The sequence below is a fragment of the Chrysemys picta genome, chromosome 6, assembly GCF_011386835.1.
Source record: "Chrysemys picta bellii isolate R12L10 chromosome 6, ASM1138683v2, whole genome shotgun sequence".
Lineage (NCBI taxonomy): Eukaryota > Metazoa > Chordata > Testudines > Emydidae > Chrysemys > Chrysemys picta.
Genome location: NC_088796.1, coordinates 71,504,451 through 71,519,741, shown reverse-complemented (window position 1 = coordinate 71,519,741; position 15,291 = coordinate 71,504,451). Strand labels below are relative to the sequence as shown.

The 15,291-nt window shown below is 43.1% G+C and overlaps 1 long non-coding RNA gene across 2 annotated transcripts; it reads right to left on the bottom strand.

Moving 5' to 3' along the window:
* Positions 1–500: 500 nt before the first annotated feature.
* On the bottom strand, positions 501–3,610 carry LOC122172170 (uncharacterized). 2 transcript variants are annotated; one of them, XR_006172228.2, is made up of 4 exons: positions 3,058–3,610; positions 2,831–2,901; positions 2,642–2,730; positions 501–1,199 (listed from the first exon to the last, which is right to left on the bottom strand). It is a non-coding gene; the product is annotated as an uncharacterized LOC122172170 (long non-coding RNA). The 2 variants fall into 2 exon arrangements; XR_006172229.2 differs by having other exon boundaries at positions 2,831–3,608.
* Positions 3,611–15,291: the final 11,681 nt, after the last annotated feature.

Below are 15,291 nucleotides of genomic sequence, written 5' to 3'. Positions count from 1 at the left end.
GCGGCTTCCCCGTCAACTCCGCTTCTGCCTCTCACCCTGGTGGAGTTCCGGAGTCGATGGGGAGCGTGTTCAGGGATCGATTTATCGCGTCTAGATGATATGCGAGAAATCGATCCCCAATAGATCGATCGCTACCCCGCCCATCCAGCGGGTAGTGTGGATGTACAGTAAGTCTGCTTAATGAGGCGCTTAAAAATGGGAGACCAATTTGAGAGTTGTGCACGTGCCTACCAAGTCAACGTAAGCTGCCTTGCGTCAATGTAACTGTGTAGTATAGACCAGGCCTCAGTAACTCCTAAAGAACTGCTGCTAGAAAATGTAAATTGTGTATGGTACTTTAGCATATGAATGTGCAGTACATAGATTCCAGAGGTGAAACGCCATGGCTTCATCTGTTAAGCTAGGAACTCTCCTGTCCCTTCTATTAATAGTAACACAAGCCCTAACTTGATGTTATGTGATAGCTTACTCTGTTATTAATTGGAAACAGATGTACAACATTTTTCAAATTGGTCTTTAAAGGCCCCATACAGGACATGTATGAATGATATGTACTCTTGTGTTTCAAGATCAGCTGCTTTGTAAGCAAATGCCAACATGTACATGACTGGTTTGAAAACCTATACTATATTTATCACCCTTCAGACAACCCTCTCTTAATCGGTTGCTCTGTTGTTACGGGAGAAACCCACCTTTCTCTGAGGTTTAGTAACAAAAAAGTTGATAGCTGTGAAAAAGCTAGCTGCATGTAAACAGACAGGCTGCTGAGCTTGTACAAGCTGCCATGATGAAACTGGTTTTAATATTTAAATTGTTGACACTGGGAATTATTCAGTATCTGCTACCAGAAGATTATGCCTGGCAATATGCAAGTGGCAGTGGTAGTCAGAGACCCTTTTTCTTTCCTTCACTCTACAGCTGCTGCTTATAATCTGCAAACAGCTTGACATTCTTTGTATACTGTCTCAAGTCACAAAAACATTTTCTAATGTGATTGTTTTATCCTGCAATTCAGGGCCCCTAATTAGCATGAATGCTTTTTCCTTCTCCTGTTATTTGAGATTAGTTTTGTTTTGGAGTCCATGTCGCTACTTTTCCTAGGGGAGTTACAGCTTGTTAGGTCTTCCCCACTGCTTTCTCTCCATGGAAAGTGATATCAGCGCTGCAAAACTCCAAGGACTCAAGTTCCCAAGTAAGAGCTTGAAAAGCAAAGGCAGTTGGTGTAGAAGTTGACGGGAATTGAGAGAGAGAGAGAGAGAGAGAGAACAGGATTATTATTCAAAATCTAAGGGATAGTAAAAAAAGAGACATGACTAAAATTATCAGTTCAATGGATCAATAGATCAAAGCTCTAAATTAAGGCTTAGGGAGTGAAGGCTAAGGCTAACTGAAGCGGTTAAATTTTGGTTCAACATTCCTCACAATTTTTATAGCCCTCCAAGTTAAGGGCCTGATGCAAAGCCCAAGGAAGACAATGGAAGTCATTGAGCTGACTTCTGTGGATTTGAGGTCAGGCCCTACAGACCAGATCCTGAGCTGATATCAGTTGAAGTTTGTGGAACTATGTCAACTTACATCAGCTGAAGATGTGGTCCTAACAAAGGAAAGAGGGAGGGGATTGGGTTTGCATTAGTCTTTTTCTGATTGTTGCATGTAAGTTGGTGAACATAATATTTCTGTCACTCTTCATGTAAAACATATTGGCTTCATCTGCCTTTGCTCACATAGGAAGATTGCAAAAGAGCATCAGTCTTGGGGCGTTGTAACTGAAGAGACATTCATCCCTGGGGCATGGATGGCAGGCAGTGCTAGAACTGCTATTCTCTTAGACGTTTCAACAAGTCAGTCAACTTTAAATTGCAGGCAAGGCTCCACCGGACTCTAACCAGCCAAGACTGCTTGGTGAATGTATACCCCTTGGTCACCCTCACTACATCCGCTCTCCAGACTTCTAACCCATTGTGGGGACTGCAGTACTTGGTATTGTGCCCATCCCCGGAGTGCGGGTTGCATGTGCCTCTGTAACCCATTTGCAACAGACCTTTATTCTTGGTCCCCTGAATTACAGTAGCAGAATCTAGCCAGGCATTTTAACAACTTTTTTTCTCTTTAAATACAAAAGGCAAATAATCAGCTAAGTGAAGTGCAGAAACAACAACATGCCATGGCCTACAGCTACATTGCAAAATAAAGCCTAACACAAGTAAAGGCATTTAGTCGCTCTCTATTTATTTATACATTCAATAGTAAAGATGAAGTTGTGTGCAGTTTGGGGGGCCATCCCATGCACATAAACAAACCATTAAAATGTATTATTGAGCCAGCAGAACTGGTAATATTGCATCATTTGATAAGATAATCAAAGTTTTGATTGCAAAAGTCCTGCATACATCAGGATGAAAAGCTAAGTCTTTTTCAGGGGGTAACAAATAGACTTCTAAACTGATACATTTTAGCCTCTTATTCCACAGAGCACTATAATCTAAAAGGTGAAAAATTAGATTAGATATTAGGAAAAAAGCTAACTGTAAGTGTAGTTAAGTTCTTGAATGGGCTTCAAAGAGTGGTTGTGGAAGCCCAAGCACTGGAAGTTTTTAAGAACAGGTTTGACAAACAGGGGTCAGGGCTGGTCTAGACTTACTTGGTGCTGCTTTGGGGGTGGGGCAGGGAGGAGTGTAGCGGGGGGTCTGGACTTGAAAATCTCTCCAGCCCCCTTCCAGCCCTACATTTCTGTAAAACATCAGAAGCAGGTAACAAATCAACCACTAAGAACTATGAGGAAAATTCTTCCCCTTGCAAAAACCCAGCACAAAGGCAATGAACCACTTACTTAAGTTGCAGTTTAGCCTCCACCCAGGGCTTACGTGGTAATCGGCTGGTTCACGGTCCTTGTATTTCTTGCTAGAGGAATGAAATCAGAGTCATATAAAATAATCAGGCAATAGGAACCAGACACATATGACTTATTAATCCAGGCAAATATCCAAGCTTGAGACCTAATGGTGCATGAATTCCTCTGTTGCACGTCTTGCTTTTTGACAAAGAAGGTGCACTTACCCCCCCTCCCATCTCAAAACTGAGTGCCTGTTACACTAAGAAAGGTGCTACCCTATGGCCCACGTTCCAGTTATGAGCAGATGGGGACCAGGGAAGGCATAATGAAGTGCTCAGTGACAGCTTATGGTTCGTTCAGGGCATGGAAAAAGTAGGCATGACTTTTCAGAAATCAGCTGTAGCAAATACCAAATACGCATATGCTCCCTTCGAATGGGCAAGGCACGTTTAAAGTGCTCCTTTCCCCCACTATATATGAGCACAAAACTGTTATTGCTGTGGTGAGGTCATTGCACCCTTGAGGACAACATGCCGCAGTGGTGACAAACTGAAACTATTCCATAGTAAATGCCAAACTGACATCATACTAACAACGCTAGGCAACCTATAAGGGCTAGGTTGTATGATCTGGTCCACACCATTGAGCAAATGGACACGGAGACCAAATTCAGAACTGGTGACAGCAGTTTTGACACCATTTGGTTATTCCAACTAGCTCAGATAAAAATGTCACTTTTTCTCTTTGAGACACCATCTGCAAATAGCTTCTGCTGATGTGGTGTGACCTCCTGATTCCTTTATTAGGCTAAGTCATTCCGTGAAACAAGAAGAAGAACAGGAGTACTTGTGGCACCTAAGGTGCCACAAGTACTCCTGTTCTTCTTTTTGCGGATACAGACTAACACGGCTGCTACTCTGAAACCAGTGAAACAAGAGAATACCATGTGCCTTCCACCATGTGACATGCCCCACATGCCTAACAGAACTGGGTTCAGCTGGAAACGGACCACCACCAGAAGCTTGAACAGATCCAGCAAAAAGCAAGCCTATAATCCAAGTTATTGGCACACTCATTGGCTTGAGTGAGCAAAGTGCTTTCTTGAGAGGCACTGTTGTCTACGGGCCAAAGCATTGGCTTGGGAGCAGAGAGACTAGGTTCTATTGCTTGCTCTGCTCTGTGACTTCTCTGTGCCTCTTCCCTCCTTTCAAACCCTTTGTTTGTCTTGCCTATTTAGATCATAATCTCTTCTGGACACAGACTGTCTCTCACTATGTTTGTAAAAAACAATGAGGCCCTGATCTTTGCTGAGGTCTCTTAGTGCTACAGTAATATTAATAATAATTATAAGGTCACTTCCTGGCTAAAAGTGAAAATAAATTGTTGCTGGTTTGCAGATGAAGTGAAATGTGCATAAAAGCACTTTGGCACGTTGAGTCAAACTGTTTGCAGAGCTCTATTTTTTTTTTTTTTTTACTGACAGTGACACTCAGAATAATGAATGTTGCTCTTTTTTAAAAAAGTGAATTTTGAAGAACTCTTTTTGGTACATACCTCCTGCTTTTCTCCCTATTCATCAGTCTGTGCTAATACAGGATTACTCCCACACAAAGACACCTCACCGAAGGAAAGTGCTTTGTTAGGAAATAAAGGACTCCCTTTCGGTGGTCTGTCACGTGTTGGCCAAGACAATGATTAGCAAGTACTGTACCAAAGAATTTCAGGGACAGAAACACACTGTAGTTGAGTGCAGACAATGCATCACACCTGAAACCAAAATGACTCACTCTGTTCAGAAGCCTGGTGGGAGATATCAGCGTTAGCACAACCCCTCTGTGTAGCAAAAGGAATCAATACGGGGAAAGTGGCTTATGCTTTGTATGATGGTGATACACACTGTAGCTGGGCATCAGCTCATGAAGTGACTAGGTAGGGGCTTTAGTACCTTTCTTTACTGCTCCAATAGATGTCCATCCACTTGAAGTGTGCATTAGATGACTACTTACAAAGAGCATCTGCATATCTGTTCCAATTTGATTAATTTTGTGTACTGCAAAGATAATCCATGGCAATACTATGCAATTGTTCCATCACTTCTGCCAAAGTGAAGGAAAAATCAATAAATAATGTATAAGCACCTCCATTAAATGTAGACCACTGTTCCTAAGAAAAAATGTTTAAGCTGCATTTATTGTAGAAAGAGCTATTAAAGCCTCTCTGAGCTTTTGAAACAATAACATTTTGACTAAGACTACTCATAAGGTGTTCAATTTTTTTAAACAGATGAGAAAAAAGTGCAGTGCATCTTTTTTGAACATCCTATGGAATATGAGAGTCTTTCCACTACCAGATCAGTATTAGTGTTATTCCTAGTTTATTTTTTGCCTCAAACACTATGACATGCATTCTAAAAGAATGCCTTTGGGGAAGACAGATTTTTAACTGTATTTGACAGTTGAGTCGTATTCCCATGTAATCTGTATCTAGGAGCAAGTGTAGCCTACTGGTGCATGTGTGCTACAGGTCCTCCTTGGTGTCCAGTCCACAGAGGAGGAGTCTGTTACAGGCCCCATTAAAGAGCTAGAGCTCTTTAGTGCCTCAGGTCCACAGTTCAACCTTTGCTACATTGCCCAAGATGGCAGCTATCCTAAGTGGGGCCACATTTGGGATTCAAACAACTGTGGGCCTCAGACACTCAGGACAAGCTCAGAGGTGAAGACAAAGATGGCAGCTGTCAGACAAACACATCCCTCTTGTCTCCTCTGTGGGTATAAACAGCCCTACTTGAAGAAGAAACAATGTGGTTCTTGTGAGAAGTATAAGGGGTGCTCTCATATGGGGTAGGATACCCACATATAGTTTCCTGGGCTCCACTCCATAGAGGAAGTGTCTGGAGCAGGTGCGGAGTTAGTAGATTTGATCTATTATCCTCACTATCACATGTACAAATACTACTGCAGGCTATTGCAGCTTCCTGTAGCAGCAATGACAAAGGGAGTGGGGGCCCATATGCCTAGATATTACATCACATCACACCCTGAGCAGAGGATATAGCATCAGTTTCAGCATTACTTTGGCATATTTTGGTAGAGGTTAATGAAGGAAATGCTGACAAACAAGAATACTAATCAGATAGCTGTTCCAGTCTATTTTAAAAGTGTTACATTTACATGAAGATAGAGAATAGTCCATTATAATATACAGTTCCACAGTATTTTTATAATAAAATCCATTTTAAATTAAAAAAAAATGCCCATAGGTAAATATACAATTCAATTATGTCATTCTGAAAAAGTTATAAAAAACACAACCCCATTAATTACATCACAATTTATCAGCTAAAGAGATGAATACAAAAACAGAGAAAACACTACCAGGAAGAGGACAAATCATTCAAATTATGGGAGGTTGGACTTTTTAAAGTCCTGCGTCAGTTAAAGATTTGATCCCTCTCCTTCCTGCTCCTGAACACCAAGGATGAGCGTGCCTTATCATATAAAAATAGTTTTGTTACACCAGAAATTGTAGGAGAGAGCATACATCTGAAAATATGAAACATAACAGCATAGAATAAACAACTGAATTATACTGGTAACACAAACAAAGAATATGAATAGATGCAGCTATGAAGACATAATCTTTTATTAATGGGACGAATGCATTAAAATTTCAGGCTAAACGAGTTTCTCTGTGGTCAGTTCACATACTATGGTGAGGGGGACCATCTAGATAAAAAGAAAACGAGAGTTTTTTTCTTTCATTCTGTTTATCTACTGAGGTACCAAGATATTTAGAGCTGGCTAAATAGCTACAGTCAGGGTTTCTTTGTTATTTATACACAAGCAAAAGCAGAATGGTAGGTGGACTGCTGGTTACAGACTTGGAATTGGATTATTTTGTAGCATACCCTGTATTCTATTGTTATGGGGTATCAAAACAGTCCTTCAGAGATACTGGCTTGAAATGAAAGACTCACACAACCAGACACACACAAACTCTGAATGAATGACATTTTTTGTACTCCATGTAGTGGTTCAGTTGGGCCCAAGACTCCTGTAGAACTATAACTTCAATGTTAGAGGTATTAGCAAACAGGAAGTTGGGCATGCCCACAGTAAGGGTAAGTAGAAAGAAATACATTCAATTACAGAATTCCCCCTTCCCCCCAGTTAAATATGCATTTATGATGTCAGTTCTGAAATCCTCTATCATGTAGAACAACTGCAGCAAAAGTACCAGCAATGCAAGCTTCCATGGGCAGAGTAAATCTGCACTCTCCCCCTTGGTTAGACAGAGTAGTTCAGCCTCCCTATCCAATCAGTCCTTGGATGCTGTTGAGATTGACAACAAGTGTGCAGTTAAAATGACCATTGTATTTGACAGTGTGATGCAAATACTGTTACTCGGAATTGGACTGAGACTATCAACCTATTTCACATAAGCCAATACAGTTGTGAGAGGATAATGGCTTCTGGTTGCAACAAACTAAACTGGCTGGATTTTAATGAGCAACCTAGAGGTGAGCAGCACTATATCTCATGCCTGATCCCCTTAAGCCATAGCGGGTATGTCTACACACTGCAATTAAAAACCCATGGCTGGTCTGTGCCAGCTGACATGGGCTCAGGCTAACGGTCTGTTTAACTGCCATGTACGCGTTTGGGCTCAGGCTACAGCCTGAGCTCTGGAACCCTCCCACCTTGCAGGGTCCTAGAGGCTGGACTCCAGCCCAAGCCCACCCATCAACATTGCAATTAAACAGCTCCTCAGCCCATGGGCCAGAGTCAGGTGTAGACATACCTTAGAGCCTAAAGCCCCTTGGAATCCGTGAAAAGATTCTAGTTGACTTGGCATCATACCCTTAGCCCCCTGAAATGTATACATTTCACACTGGAGTGCATGCAATCTTTTCTATATCTGTTTTCTCATTGTTTAAAACAAAACTACTTCCATCTTTTCCTCATACGCTTCTATCATCGTCCCCATTATTGGTGCACTTGAGGTCCTTACGCTTCTGTTTTTGCCTTCATGTTATAGTGCTACTATGGCCTGACCTAAATACAGCCCATGGCAGTAAATGTGAAGATTTCACCCATAAATGCAAAGACTTCACCTGCTGATGAAATTTGTGACATTCCAGTTCAGTTATTTATATCAGAACTAAGGAAAACTCATCTTCAAGCCACTGAATAGGCTGGTAGATACTAGTCACTTGTATAATATTTTGCTTAATGACTGTCAAGTAAGTAATGACAAATGTTTGAGCACCTGAAAACAAGTGGGTCATCTACAGTAAATGGGAAAATGTTTAAGATTACAGGAACATCCTTCTGAAAGCACTACATCAAAATTCAGTATTAAGTTCTCTTCTCAAACTACAACTCTGTTCTCTTGACTTTATAATTCACAGCATATTCAAATAATGCAAATCTGATGGAAGGCTCAAATGTAGTATGTCATCTCACCAGAGGAATCAGCATACTCCATACACAGTCTGCAATAGTCACAAACAACTAGGGTACATCCATATTTCAGCTGTAAATCCCTATGTAATCCTTCTTTTAAAGTGAGTGCTTAACGCACAAATGGATACACGTCTTAAATTACCTCTGAAATAGTGCACCCTTTCTAAAGGAAAAGCACTTACAGCATTTCATGTATCATTAATTTTTTATAGTCTTTAAGTAAATAAAATGCAATAACAGTGATACTATTTTAGTGTTTCCTTTTATATGCCAGATAACTAGGTACTTCTATGGCCCTCATCACCATAGTATCAGGGCCCCCAACAACCACACCTGAACTGTCCTCACACCACTGTAGTGAAATAGGGAGAGGTATCATCCCCATTTTATAGCTAGAGAACTGAGGCCTGGAGAGATTAAGGGCTAGAGCGACAAACTGACACTTTAGGTACCTAAGTCCAAAATGTAGATCCTCAAACCCCCTGCTCAGCTGCTGCCAAATCTTGTAGGCACCTAAAGTCCTTAGAGGTGGGATTCACAAAGACATTTAGGCACCTCACACCAATTGATTTCAATTGGCATTAAGCACCTAGGGACCTCTGTGAATCCCACCCTAGGTGTCTGCCAGTAAAGTCACTGTGGCACTAAAATTACTGCTGCTGGGCATGTGCTCAGCCATCTGAGTCCTGATGTCCTGTTCGTACCTAAACTCCAGTAGGATCCGCAGACTAGGCATTGCCCTGCCTGTCTCACATGCAGAGCCTGAGGTGATAGCCATAGTCAGAGGTTGCTGCTGACTGGGCCTTGCACTAAACAATGGCAGAGGTGGTTCCTCTCCCCTCCCCCACCCTCCTTATACCCTATAGCACAGTGATAAGAGCACTCAAATAGGATATAGGAATCAAATCCTCCCTCTGCCTCATGTGGAGCAACGTCTCCCACCTCCCAGGTGAGCGCTGTAATGGCTGGGGTAGGCTGGTGTGGGACACTCTCTTGTGGGAACTGTTCTTTGTGTGAGAAAGTGTGAATGTCTCTATGGCCCAATGCTTAGAACACTTATCTGGGATATGGGAGAGGCAGGTTCAAGGTCCTGCTCCAATGACTATTGAATTTATTTTACACAGTTTATTTTACACTGATACATTTTATAAAATTTATTTTGAAGTGGAACAGCTTCAACAGGAGAGACTGAGAAACCAGCTCCCTAGAATGCCCCATAACTCAGTGGTTAGTGCACTCACCTGGAGGGTGTGAGACCAGTCTTTGAATCTCTGCTCTACATCAGAGTAAGGATTTTATTCTATGTCTCCCGCATGCTGGGAGAGTGCTCTAACCAGTGGCTCTCACCCTTTCCAGACTACTGTACCCCTTTCAGAAGTCTGATTTGTCTTGCATACTCCCAAGTTTCACCTCACTTAAAAACTACTTGCTTTCAAAATCAGACATAAAAATACAAAAGTGTCACAGTGCACTATTACTGAAAAATTGCTTACTTTCTTATTTGTCTGTATGAAACTTTAGTTTGTACTGACTTTGCTAGTGCTTTTTATGTAGCCGGTTGTAAAACTAGGCAAATATCTAGTTGAGTTGATGTAGCCCCTGGAAGACCTCTGCATCCCCCGCCCCTGGTTGAGAACCACTGGTTTAACCAGTGGGATAAAGGTTTTAAGGGAGCAGCCCCTCCTCATTTTTTTGTGAGGAAGGGGTTAGGCACCTAACTCCAAGAAAGGATTCCCAACTGGGAATACCAAGCCAAGGACAGTGTCTAAGTCTGGGCTAGCCTTGTGCACCTAATTCCCTTTGAGGAGCAGGGTTTAGGGCACATGCCCCTCCCCTCAGCATTTCCTATTGGCTAGCTTAGCCAGATTCTGTGCAGCTGGCTGGCTTTTGCAGATGCTGTTTTAGTACCTAATTGTCCCCATCATTGTATAGGGAGTCTGGGCATCAAACTCAGGACTGTGGATTTCACTAAGTGATGGGCCCCCTAAATGTTAAGTGTTGTAACACTGAGGCTATGCCCCCTTTGCAAATCTAGCCCTTAAGTAACTTGTCCAAGGTCCCCATAGTAAATATGTTGCAGAGCCAGGAACCGAATCTAGGTCTCATGAGTCTCCATCCACTGTGTTAACCCACAAGGCTGTAATTTCTTCCCTGTGTATGAAACACACCATTTTCCTTGCTCTTTTCTTTTCATTGTACAAAATAACATTTTATTTAAGGAAAGGAGCGCTCTTCTGGCCTGCTATTTGGCTGGGGCTGCGAGAGAGACAAATTGATTGAATTACTTGTCCTGCATATCCCTTCTAAAAGTTGCTCTAGCCCTTGAGAATGTTGTCAATGTGCCTGTATGCATGATGATATATCTGTGTCTTTCTCCTTTGACTGTCTCTTAAATCAGAGACAGCCTCAAATAATCCTTGCTTCCATGTCGATATGCAAGTCTTTCTCATGGTGAGCTAATTGGACAATTCACATTGCAATTCTTCCATATAAGATTTGCAGCAAAATGGCAGTTAACGCCTTGGGACTTTAATTATCACAACCAAACAGTCATTCTGTACATTTACATGCTTGGGCAATTTTTACCTCAATAAATATAACAGTTCCATCCCTGTAACCACAATTTAATTTAAGTGGCATTCAGTTTAATTTTGTATCACATTGCCAGTTTTATCCTGGAAACAGCAATAAAACTGTGAAAATCAGCTCTGATGTAGAACCTACATATACTCACTAGTTGCCTGTTTCATCCTAGTACACCGTAAGAATATAAATACATTTGCTAATGATGGTACTCTCCCAAAAGTTCTAGTCTTGGTATTCTGTGATTTCCTAGCCTTCTCTTCCCAAGACAGCAAAACTTACAGTAAAATACATTCTTTAAGGTAATTTAGGTCATACATATTCCATTTTACTTGTGTTTCCTACCTAGGGAAACATCCGAAATGGGTTTCTGTTACATAAAGTGATCTGGATACTTACAGGGCAAATAAGATGGTTATTAAACTGCAAAACTAACAACAAAATACTTTATTTGGGTATAAACATTTGTATTAGGACAATTATATTTATTTATCCAGGTTCATAATTAAAAAAAATATCATTTGCATTAGAGTTCTGCAGAATTTAGCTCACAAGGCCCAATTTTTATATACAGCATGATTGTGCCTGGCACTATACATCTAACCCTTTTACCACTCAATTTATTATTATTTATTTGTGTTATGGTGGCACCAAGAGGCACCAAATGGGGATCAGGGCCCCATTGTGATAAGTGCTGTAGACACACATACCAATTACAGTAAGGCATTTTTGTATGGTATTCACTATTATGCTGCCACCATGTGCTCAGATACCATGCTTAGTATGATAACTAACTAGCTGGCTAGATAGATATAAACAAATTTTGGGGACAGATCCATGTGTATTTTCATTGTCGTGCCAAAAATCTGGTGATCTGTCATGTTTGGGACACTATGCGGGAGTTAACTTTAATTTGTGTTTATGAACCTAGATGTTGCTGTATTGAAATATACCATCGGAAAGCACAAGGAGTGAGCTACAGTAGGGAAAACCAAATGAAAATGCCTGTCTTCACAGGCTAATTCCACAAATAGTCAGTAGGAAAGTGCAGATTTATTTTCCAGAAAAATAATTGGTTTCAGTTTGTTTTTCAAGTAAAAATGCTTCTTAAATGATGTAGCATTTCTAAAGGAGAAAGCAAAATGACACAGTCTCTTTTTCTCTCAACCATCCTAAAAGAAACGTAGAGTAGTAATATCCAAAGAGCTTCAGAATGGCTGGTGGCCTCTATTAATACATTAGGAAGCGGTTTCAGACCACTTACCAATTCATCAAAACCAATGAACCCTTTTGCTGGCAGCCAATAGAGCCAGGATTGACTGGGCCCAAAGACTGACAACAGGGCTCCTCACCTGTAGAAATGATTCTTCTCGAACTGGCTTGAGGCTCAGTACAGGGTTCTGGGGGGAACTTGCACAGCTGCCACCTTTGCTGTATCCTTGCCATGGAGAAGTCCATTTTCCGGAGCTATTCATGTGACAGCCCACGTCAGCACTAAAATCACTTCTACAGGAGAAGACTAAAGATCAAGCATCAGATATTTTCCTGGATCTTGGGATTGTGTCTTAGGGATAGTCCCAAAGAGCTAGATTGTAACTGAAGCTACAACCCTGAGCAAGGAGGGGTGCATAAACTGCTGTGCCTAAGGGAAGACCTGTAACTCAGACACCTCTGAATCACTGCTCCTCCCTGCTTCCTCCTTGCTCTGCAAGTGGGGTGAGGATGGTATGGTCTATACCAGGAGTCTCAAACTCCCAGCCTGCGGGCCATCTGCGGCTCATGAGCCTCCCCAGTGTGGCTGGCGGAGCTCCAGCAATTTTGGGGCTGGGTCTCTCCCTTGGCCCCACCTGCCACCCCCGGGTGCTCCCCCCTCAGGGGCCCCTGCAGCGGAGCAGAGCTGAGCGGCATCTGCCTGCTCGCTCCAGTGGCTGCTAGCCCCTCCCTGTGGCCCAGGGGTGGGGCTGTGTCTTCCCGTGCTGCCCCTGCCCCGAGCACCCCTTCAGCCAATGGAACGCTGCAGGAACGGTGCCTGGGGGCAGACGCGCGTGGAGGCCCAGGTAAGCGCCTCACCCCTGACCCCCTCCCAGAGCCTGCACCCTCTCACCCTTCCCACGCACCCCCTCCCCACATTCCCCCTGCCCTCAAACTCCCCCCGAGCCTGCACCCCCTTCTTACACCCCCCCTCACACCTCCAAACTCCCTCCCAGAGCCTGCACCCAGGCCCCCAAACTCCATCCCAGAGCCTGCACCCCAGACCTCCTTCCCCACCCAAACTCCCTCCCAGAGCCCAACCTCTCACCCCTTCTGCACCCAAACTCCCTCCCAGAGCCTGCACCCTGCATGCCAATCCCCTACCCCAGACCTCCTCCCCCACCCAAACTCCATCCCAGAGCCTTAGGCAGGTGGGGACAGAGTTTTTTGGGGGGGCAGAGTTTTTGGGGGGTGGGTTCTGGGCAGCATGAGTGACATTGGCCGGCTGGGAGGATTGGCACTGGCCCTAAGGTAAACTGAGTTTGAGACTCCTGGTCTATACCAAAGTTGTGCCCATTCCCTGCCTTTCCCACCCATCTGCTCTGTGAGGAGTATGTGGCCATTGCCCAAGGTCCAAGTAACCCACATAGGGGGGCAAGGTGAATTCTTACTCCCCCTTAGTCCCGTGCATGGGCATGTGGTGTGAGTCACAATCCAGCCCAATGTTTTTCACATGAATTCAGCATTCTAATTCACTCGCTAACATCCAATCATTCCCCAAACAAACAGGCTTTCTATCCAGCAGCCTAATATGTTACAAGAGGTCTCCATATAAAGGCTATAGCTCTTTTACATTAAATCAGCCAAGCAAAGATCAAAGGGGGAAAATTACAGAAAATAACATATTTCACCAATCTGCCTGTTATTTAGAAAAAGCTTACTGTATAAATGTCATGGAAACAAGCTGTTCTTACAGAAAAAAAACCTAGCATATTGCATCACACTTTCCCCCTTCAGTTTTAATCTTTTCAATACAAGGGCAAAACAAAGCAAATGTTAAAGGTTTAAAAGCAAATGTTTCTATGGGAGCAGTAAGATGATCTCTCTAGTTTTGCCTGGTCCTCTCTGAATCCTCTGAGATCTCTGGACAGAAAACAAACTAGTCTGACAGGTGAAGATTGAAGCATGGAAATAAGTACTGCTGGGGCGTGGGGGAGCAATCGGTGTAGAAGGCCCTGTGCCTGAAGGAGAAGCAGCAGCTGTGACAATTGTGACGATCCAATCAAAAAGGGGACTCGCGTGGTCATTGCTGCTATGGCTTTGGATGCATTTAACTTTGAAGATTTGCTCGACAAACAATCCATACATCATGAAGCCCCTGAACATAGGCAACCCAATAGTATCTGCTTGGCTGGTCCCTACCACTATTCTTGGTGAAAGCAGGGCCCCTCCGTTTCTTCTTCCGCCACCACCTTCTGAGATTCCTCCTTCATAGTGGGATCTGGAGAGCCAAAACTTGTTCTGCCCTCTATGGAATGGGCTGGCTGGCCAGCAAGAAGCCATGTCTGCTCGTTTAATCTCCCTGCAGAAGCTGCATCCTGGAAGGGTGGGCCCAGGACTGTCTCAGCAGCAGGGTTGAAAGAGACTGAAGAGTGCTAACTCAACCTCTGTTCCTCTGTTTTCTTTGCCATCCTTTGTCTATCTTGTGTATTCAGGTTGTGAGCTCTTAAGAGCAGGGACAGTATCTGTGTTGGTACAGTGCCCAGCACAGCTGGGACCTCAAGACACTAATATTTAGTCATAACAATAAGTGATGATTTCTTTAGCATTTTCTTTTCCTGTTTCTGCTTCATATTTGCAACAAACACGCTTGAGGAACATAAAACCCCAAAAGTTTTGACAAAAGCCAAACTGGTGGAGGCTTCTGTAGCCGCCTCTCTCAAGCAAGACAGGAGGAAGGCACAGACAGAGACAAGGAGATGGAGCTGGCTGGCCAAAGAGTGTGAACCTATGTGGGATGAGGACATGAATAAGCAGGAACCCTCTATTGGTTTGTACAGGTGGCAAACTGGGACTCAGAAACCAATAATTATTCCTTGGATTGTATCCACTTCCTGAGTATTTACAAAAAACCCAAATAACCAACAGCAAATACAATTGCCATGTGGGAGTATGAAATGTAACTTTAACAGTCTTTCCCAGTGAAATGTTGGCAGATAAAACTGAAGAGCAAATAAGAAGCACACTGTAGCATATTGAGGGAATCACTTCCATGCAATATCACACCGCCTCCTGAGCAGCCCACTGCTCAGTGTCCCCACACTGACCAGCTGCAGGGTTCCAAGAGCTTTCTAAGGGATTATGGGTTTTCCCCAGCTCTTTAAGGCCTAGATCTGATCCTGCAAGCACCTACTGAAAATAGTGCTTACTATTGCACCA